General features: G+C 39.7%; 1 pseudogene; it reads left to right on the forward strand.

The window, feature by feature from the left end:
- Nucleotides 1-8,155: 8,155 nt before the first annotated feature.
- Nucleotides 8,156-8,929, forward strand: LOC102839048 (annotated as a pseudogene).
- Nucleotides 8,930-9,190: the final 261 nt, after the last annotated feature.

Genomic DNA, 9,190 nt, shown 5'->3' on the forward strand with positions numbered 1-9,190 from the left:
TTTCAGTAAGTAATGTTGAGTCATCTGCATATCGCAGGCCATTAATTTTCCTGCAATCCTGATGCCATGTTCTTCTTCATATAGTTCAATTTCTCAGATTATTTGCTCAGTATACAGATTGAACAAATACAGTGAAAGGATACAGACCTGACATACATCTTTCCTGATTTTAAACCATGCAGTTTCTCATGTTCTGTTTGAATGGCTGCCTCTTGATCTATGTACAGGTCCTTCATGAGCAAAATTAAGTGTTCTGGAATTCCTAGTATGTGTAGTGTTACTATAGCTTTTTAGGATCCACACAGTCAAATGAATTCCTAATCGTCAGTAAAACAAAATTCAACATCTTTCTGATATTCAGCTAAGATCCATCTGACGTCAGCAATGATGTCCCTCATTTCATGGTCCTCTTTTAAGTCCAGTTTGAATTTCTGGCAGTCCCCTGCAGATGTGAATTTTAAATTTATTTTCAACAAAATTTAACTTGCATGTAATATTAGTGATACTGTTAGATAATTTCTGTATTCTAGTCAGTCACATTTCTTTGGAATGGGTGGGTGCTTCCAATGTCGAATCAGTTTCTTAAAACATTTCCATTGGTATTCCATCAATTCCTGGAGACTTGTTTTTCGCTCATGCCTTCAGTCAGATTAGACTTCTTCTGTCAATACCTTTGGTTCTTGATCATATGCAACTTTCTGAAATGGTTGAATGTTGACCAATTATTTTTGGTATAGTAACTCTGAATTCCTTCTGTCTTCTTTTGATGCTTCCTGCATCACTTAGTATTTTCCTAGAGAATCTTTTAATATTGCAAGCCACAATTTAATTTTTTCTTCAGTTCTTTTAGCTTTATAAATGCTGAATGTGTTCTTGCCTTTTACTTTGCTGACTCTAGGTCTTTGCACATTTCATTGTAATACTTCACTTTGTCTTCTTGAACTGCCCTTTGAATTTCTGTTCAGCTCTTTTGGTTCATCATTTATTTCATTCACTTTAGCTACTTTTACATTCAAGAGCAAATTTCATAGTCTCTTCTATGAAAAACCACTTTGGTTTTTCTTTATTTCCCTTGTTTTTATGACTTTTTGCTTTCCATATGTTCTTGATGTCATCTCACAGCTCTTCTGGTCTTTGGTCATGAGTATCTAATACATCAAATCTGTTCTTGAGATAATCTCTAAATCCAGGTGAGATATATTCAAGGCTCTCTTAGACTTGTTTTTTCTTCAACTTCAGCTTGTACTTGAATACGAGCAATTGATGGTCTATTCCATGGTCTGTCCCTAACCTTGTTTTGTCTGATGATATTGAGCTTCTTTGTCATCTCTTCCCATAGATGTAGTCAATTTGATTCTTATATGTTCCATCTGATGAGGTCCACTTGTATATATGTTTTGCAACTACTGATCCTTCCTCTTTGTTTCCAACTCTTGCATTTCAATCACTAGTAATTACCAATGAATCTTGGTTGTATGTTTGATAAATTTCAGACTGAATAAATTGGTAGAATTCTTCCATTTATTCAACATTGGCTTTGGTGGTTTCTGTGTAAATTTGAATAATAGTTGTGTTACCTGGTCTTCCCTGTAGGTATATAGATTTTATCCTATCACAGACAACCATGAAATATTTTGTTTTTCACAATGAATGTAATGCCATTCTTTTTCAATATATCATGATAGATGCTGTTGTTGTTGTTTTTAAGTACTGTTAGGTTAGTTCTGACCCATAGCGACCTGTGTAGTGTTTCCGAGGAGTGGCTAGTGGGATTGAACCGCTGACCTTGCAGTTCAAACTGCCTTTGCAGTCCAGCACATTAACTCACAGCTCCACACCAGGACTCCATTCTAGATGTAGTAACCATACAATTGTCTGATTCAAAATGAACAATACCTGTCCATTTCAGCTCATTAATACCTATGATCTTTATGTGCTCCATTTCAATTTTGACAACTCCCAATTTTCCAACATTCATACTTCATACATTCCACATTTTGATTATTAATGGGTGTTTGCATCTGCTTCTTATCATTTTGAGTCATATCCTATAAGCAAATAAAGGTCCTGAGAGTTTTGCTACATCCAAGTCATTAAGGTTGACTTTATTTTGAGGAGGCAACTCTTTCTCAGTCATATTTTGAGTGCCTTCCAACCTGAGGGACTCATCTTCCGGCATTATATGAGACAATGTTCTGCTTCTATTCATAAGGTGTTCTGGGCTGATCCTTCAGAAGTGGATTACCTATTTCTTCTTCCTAATCTGTTCTTAGTCTGGAGACTTAGCTAAAATCTGTTCCTCACGGGCGACCTGGTTGGTATTTGAAACACCAGTGGCACAGCTTATAGCATCACAGAAACATGCAAACCACCACAGTGCCACGAAATGACAGACATGTGGGGTCTTTTTTTGTTGTTATTGTTAAGTTCCATCAAGTTGGTTCTGACTCACAACAACCCTCTACAGAGTTTCTGATGCTGTAAATTTTTTGCAGGAACATAAAGCCTCATCTTTCATCCTTGGAGCAGCTGGTGGGCTAGAACTGCTGACCTAGTGGTTCACAGTACAATGCTTATCCTACAGAACCAACACTCTTTCCTATTTTGTTCTTGTTAGGTTGTTGTTAAGTGTCATCGAGTCAGTGTCGACTCATAGTGACCTTAGGCACAGCAGAACGAAACACTGCCCGATCCTGGGCCAACCGCACTACTGTCGCCACGTTTGAGTACATTGATGCTGCCACTTGCCAATCCATCTCATTGGGGGTCTTCCTCTTTTTCTCTGACCTTCCTTCCACCTTACCAAACATGATATCCTTTTCCAGTGACTGGTCCCTCCTGAATATATGTCTGAAGTATGAGAGATGAAGTTTGGCCATCTTGACCTTCAAGGAGCACTCTGGCTGCACTTCTTCCAGAACAGATCTATTGGTTCTTTTGGCAGCCCATGGCACTTTCAATATTCTCCTCCAACACCATAACTCAAAAGCATCAATTCTTCTACACTCTTCCTTATTCACTGTCCAGCTTTTGCTTGCATATGAGGTTATTGAAAATATCATGGCTTAGGTCAGGTGCACCTTAGTCTTCAAGCTGACATCTTTGCTCTTCAAACTTCAAAAAGGTCTTGTGCAGCAGATTTGTCTAATGAAATACGTTTTCTGATTTCTTGACTGCTGCTTCCATGAGTGTTGACAGTTGATCCAAGAATGAAGTCTTTGAGAACTTCAATCTTTTCTCCATTGATAAGAATGTTGTTTATTGGTCCAATGGTGGGGATTTTGTTTTTTTTTACATTGAGATGCAATCCATACCAAAGGCTATGCTTTTTGATCTTCATCAATAAATACATTAAGTCCTTTTCACTTTCAGCAAGCAAGGTTGTATCATCTACACATCGTAGGTTGTTATTAAGTCTTCCTCCAATACTGATGCCATGTTTTTCTTCATAGAATTCAGCTTCTCTGATTATTTGCTCAGCATACAGGTTGAATAAGTATGGTGAAAGAATACAACCCTGTTGCATATCTATCTTAATTTTAAACCATTCATTGTTCCCGTGTTCTGTTCAAAGAACAGCCTCTTTGGTCCATGTACAGATTCCTCATGAGCACAATTAAGTGTTCCGGAATACACATACTTAGTAATGTTGTCCATAGCTTGTCATGATCCACACAATCGAAAGCCTTTGCATATTCAATAAAACACAGGCAAACATCTTTCTGATATTCTCTGCTTTCAGCCAAGATCCATTGGATATCAGCACTGGTATCCCGCGTTCTGTGGCCTCTTCTGAATCTGGCTTGAACCTCTAGAAGTTCTTTGTCAATGTATGCTTGTAGCCATTTCTGTATCACCTTTAGTAAAACTTTACTCGCATGGGATATCAAAGAGATTGTCCAATGATTTGCACATTCCATTGGGTCACCTCTTTTTGGCATGGGCACAAATACGGATCTCTATTTTGTTGTTAGGTGACTTAAAAGTTGTTCGAATGATAGTGATCCCATGTACAATAGAACAAAATACTAACTGGTCCTGTGCCATCCTCATAATCATTCTCATGTTTGAACCCACTGTTATAGCCACTGTGCCAATCCAGTTCAGTGAGTTTCTTCTTCTTCACTGGCCTTCTACTCAACCAAGCATGATGTCTTTTTCCAGGGACTGGTCCCTCCTATTACCATCTCCAAAGTAAATGAGACAAAGTCTCAGCATCCTCATTTTGAAGGCACATTTTGTTTACTCTTCTTCCAAGACAGATTTGTTTGTTCTTCTGGCAGTCCATGGTACATTTACTATTCTTTACTGTTAACATAATTCAGACAATTATTTTTCTGTTTTCCTTATTCATTGTCCAATTTTCATATGCGTATAAGGTGATTTGAAATACCATGACTTGGGTCAGGAACATAGTATTCCTCATATTGGTTTTGAACACTTTAAAGGGACTTTTGCAGCAGCAGATTTGCCAATTGATTTCTTTCTCTCCCATTCTCTCTCTTTTTTTTTTCTGATTGTGCTTGGCTTTATTGTCCTTCACAGAAATTGCTTTTTTTTTTGAAGATTTGTGGCAACGCTGCACCAAGCAAGTCTATATTGGCACCATTTTTCACTATATGTCTCTGTGCCACAGTTTTATAATCATCACAGTATTTCAAATTTTTGCATAATGTTATTACACAATAACTTATGAAAGCATAACTTTTATATGATTAGAAAACAAAATTTTTTGTGAATTATTTTATTGTGATAATTTGCTTTATTCTGGTGGTCTCGAACTGAATCCAAAATATCTTCTAGGTATGCTTATAATACTTTTTTTTTTTTTAAGTTTTTATTGTGAATTGAGTGATAGTTTACATGAAAGAACATTGGTTTTACACTCATCATTTCATTGCAAGGATTATAATCTCCTCTGTGCATCATCATTCAACAGTATTTGCTTCTATTCCCCCTGATTTTTGTTTTGTTTTGTTGTTGTTGGGGAAGGATGTACACCAAAACACTCAGAAATTTATAATCATTTAAACAACCAAAGGGCACATTCTGCAAGTCTGCCTCCTGGCCGCCAGCACTCAGTCCCTCTCTTTCCCTGAGTCTATAGTTCTCAGCTGCTCTATCTCTCCATGTCCTCATGTCTGCCTCCATCTCTGGTGTCGCTGCTTCCCTGGATAGGGTCCACATTCCTCTCATGCTCTTCTCCCTTGATGGTCCTAGGGTCCTCTGTTTCTGGACTGTAAGATTACCTACTCTATCTTTTCTGTTATAAAATGTCTACCTTTACAGTTGTGACAATGTACAATTAGTCATGGTAACAATTACTACTATTGAATCATTGGAATCTTATCCCCATATTCTTTCACCAGACCCATCTAGATGAGATAAAAATTATTCAGTGGGGATTCTTCTTCCCCCGCGTACTCTGAAACTAAACTCCCTCTTGAAAACTGGTAAGCTAGTCACTTTGTGCCTTTATGTTGTTGTTGTTGTTAAGTGCCGTCGAGTCGGTTCCGACCCATAGCGACCCTGTACAGGGTTTCTGAGGGTGTAAATCCTTATGGGAGTAGAAAGCCTCATCTTTCTCCCACGGAGCGGCCTTTATAGTGCCACCCATTTTAGGTAGTCTAAGTTGCCCGTCCCTATCTACCTTGTATACAAAGGGGATAGGATTGATATTTGATGTGAAGACTCCTTCCCTCTGAGTTGGTATTTTGACCTACTACATCCATAAGTATAGGTCAAGTTAATCAAATTGTAGCTATTTACACTTGTATCCTATATCAATTTTTGTTATCTTCTTTTAGTTGAGTTGTGATCATCAAGCCACTGAAGCTAGGTAGGTACATTGATTTCTTGACTGCTGCTTCCATGAACCCTGATGGTGGATTCAAGTAAAATAAAATCCTTGCCAAGTTCAGTATTTTCTCTGTTTGCCATGATGTTGCTTATTGGTCTAATTGTGAAGACCTTGTTTTATGTTGAAGTATCATCCATATTGAATGCTACAGACTGATTTTCATCAGTAAGTGCTCCAAGTCCTCTACGCTTTCAGCAATCAAGTTTGTGTCATCTGCATATAGCTGATTGTTAATGAGTCTTCCTCAATTCCTAATGCTGTGTTCTTCTTCATGTAGTCCAGATTAATAATCAAGTAGGGTTATTTGCTCATTTTATAGATTGAAAAGATATGGTGAAAGGAAACTATCTTGGCACACACCGTTCCGAATTTTAAAATATGCATTCTTCCCTTGTTTTGTTCGAATGACTGCCTCCTGGTCTATGTACAGGTTGCTCATGAGTACAATTTAGTGTCCTAGAATTACCATTCTTTACAATGTTATTCATAATTCATTATTATCCATTTAGTTAAATGCTTTTGCATCGTCAATAAAACATAGTCATGACTCTTTCTGATATTCTCTACTGTCAGCAAACATTCATCTGATTCAGCAGTGATATCCCTCATTCCATGTCCTTTTCTGAATCCAGCCATTCCCTGTTGATGTACTGTTGTTTCTAGGTGCCATCAAGTTGGTACCAACTCATAGCAAACCTATGCACAACAAAATGAAACACTGTCCAGTCCTGTGCAAACCCTTTTGATTTTCTAACTGCAGGTCTCTGTACATTTCATTTTAATATTTGATGTACTGCTACAACCATTTTTGAATTTTATTCAGCAAACTTTCAATTGTGTGTGGTATTAATAATCTTGTTTGGTAATTTTCTAATTCTCTGGATCACCTTTTTCTTTGGAATGGCCATATATGTGGATCTCTTCCAGTTGGTTGGCCAGGTAGCTGTCTTTCAAATTACTTGGTATAGATGAGTGAGTGTTTCCAATGTTGCGTCTGCTTTGTGAAACATTGCAATTGGTTTTTCATTAATCCCAGAACCTTGCTTTTTGCCAGTGCTTGGAGTGCAGCTTGGAATTCTGCCTTCTATACCATCAGTTCTTAAAAATATGAAGCCCTTATGAGTATCAGCAGAACACTGTCTGATACGGTGATGGAAAATGGGACCTTTGTGTTGGAAACCAAACCCAAACCAAACCCACAGCCATCAAATCAATTCTGATTCATACCAACGTTGTATAGGGGTTCTGAAGCTGTAAATCATTAAGGGAGCAGAAAACCTCATCTTTCTCCCTCAGAGCAACTGGTGGGTTTGAACTCTGACTTTGCAGTTAGCAGTTCAGTGCTTATCTTACAGTGCCACCACTCAAAATACGATTGGGAAATAGCTGCCTGTTCAAAGTAGAGTTGACCCTAATGACATGGATGGAGTAAAGCTTTCATGTCATTTGCTAATGTGGCACAAATTGAAAAGAAACAGTCACAAACATCCATTAATAATTAGAACATGGAATGTATGAAGTGTGGGTCTAGGAAAATTGGAGGTTGTTAAAAATAAAATTGAATGCATAAAGATCAATATCCTATACATCAGTGACCTGACATGGACTGGTATTGACCATTCTAAATTGGATAAGCATATGGTCTTCTATGCAAGGAATTCATTGTCAAAAAGAGTAAGATTTATCCTGAAGCACAATGGTGTGGGTGATAGAATAATAGCCATGTGCCTGTAACGAGCTCTGGTAGCGTAGTGGTTATGAATTGGGCTGCTAACCTCAGAGTCAGCAGTTCGAAACTATCAGTTGTTCTGTGGGAGAAAGACGAGGCTTTCTGCTCCCGTAAAGATTTACAGCCTCAGAAACCCCTGTACAGGGTTGCTATGGGTCAGAACTGACTCCATGGCACATAACAACAACAAATAAGGAATACTGGCTAAATTTACACACCAATAACGCCAAAGATGAAGAAATTGAAGATTTCTGCCAAGTTCTGGAGTCCTGGTGTAATGTTGTAGGATAAATACTGGACTGCTAACCTGAAGGTCGGTGGTTCAAATTCACCAGCCACTCCTTAGAAACCCTGCACAAGGTTGCTATGACTCGGCACCGAATCAGCTGCACTTAACACCACCACCAAGTTCTGAAGTATAAAATTGATCAGACATGCAATCGAGATCTATTAATAGTTGCGGAGAGACAGCAGCTTGGCTGTAGTGCTCAGACTGGCTCCTGGTTCCCAGCTGCGCCATCGAACCGGGTAACTGCTTCTGCCCGCAGCCGGCAGCCTAGTGGATAATGCCAGCGGCCCAGGCCCTTCATCGGCACCACGCGCACTTGGGTAATCACAGAGCCGAACTTCAAGAGGGAAGGCAAGCTAAGCTAGAAGAAGGGGTACATTGTGAATGATAAGAAAGCCACGTAGGTTGAAGGGGCAAGGACGGAAGAGGAGGCAACCTCGAATGAAAATGAGCCCCAGGCGGTGGTGGAGACCACGGAGGTGAAGGGGAACAAGGAGGAGAAGCCGAAGAAGGACTCTCAGGATGCTGTGAACAGAAGAAAGAAAAGGAGGGCAACAAAGGCATAGCTGTGGTCAAGGCAGAAGCGCCAAAGGTGGAGCCCGAAAAGACCCAGGGGGCAGTAGAGACCAAACCTGAGCCAGGAAGGAGCCAGAGCAAAAGCAGGCTGCAGTTTCAACCCCCGATGCCCGCAGAAATGCCCCTAAAGCGACCAAAGCCAGTACTGATGCCAACACCAAAACCTTAGCAGACGCTAGGGTGGATGATAAGAGCAAGGAAGAAGGGGAATCCCAAAAGACAGGCTTCTGCAGCTCCTGCTTCTGAGGAAATGAAAAGTGAGGGGGCCCCAGATTTAGAGTCAAAACCTAGCAACACTGAGACTACCCCATCTTGCAAGGAGACTCCTGCTGCGACGGAAGCACCTACTTCTACACTGAAGGCCCAGGCCCCTGCAGCCCTAGCAGGAGAGACTAAACCTTCTAAGACCTGGGCAGCTAATTCGGATCAAACGGTGTCAGTGAAAGAACAAAGGACAGCCTATGGGAAAAAATAAAATAATGCCACTTACAGAAACAACCTGTCTCTCTTTTTCTCTCGCTGTCTCTCTCTCTAACTTGCTTCAAATTGATTGAAAGTAACTCGCAGACACAGCAATCAAGAGATCAGACGACGTATTGCATTAAGCAAATCTGCTGCACAGGAACTTTTAAAGTGTTGAAGAGCAAAGATGTCAGCTTGAAGACTAAGGTGCGACTGACCCAGGCCATGGTATTTTCAATAGCCTCATACGCATGCAAAAGCTGGACAGTGAATA

Source organism: Chrysochloris asiatica, unplaced genomic scaffold, assembly GCF_000296735.1.
Source record: "Chrysochloris asiatica unplaced genomic scaffold, ChrAsi1.0 scaffold00026, whole genome shotgun sequence".
NCBI classification, from domain to species: domain Eukaryota; kingdom Metazoa; phylum Chordata; class Mammalia; order Afrosoricida; family Chrysochloridae; genus Chrysochloris; species Chrysochloris asiatica.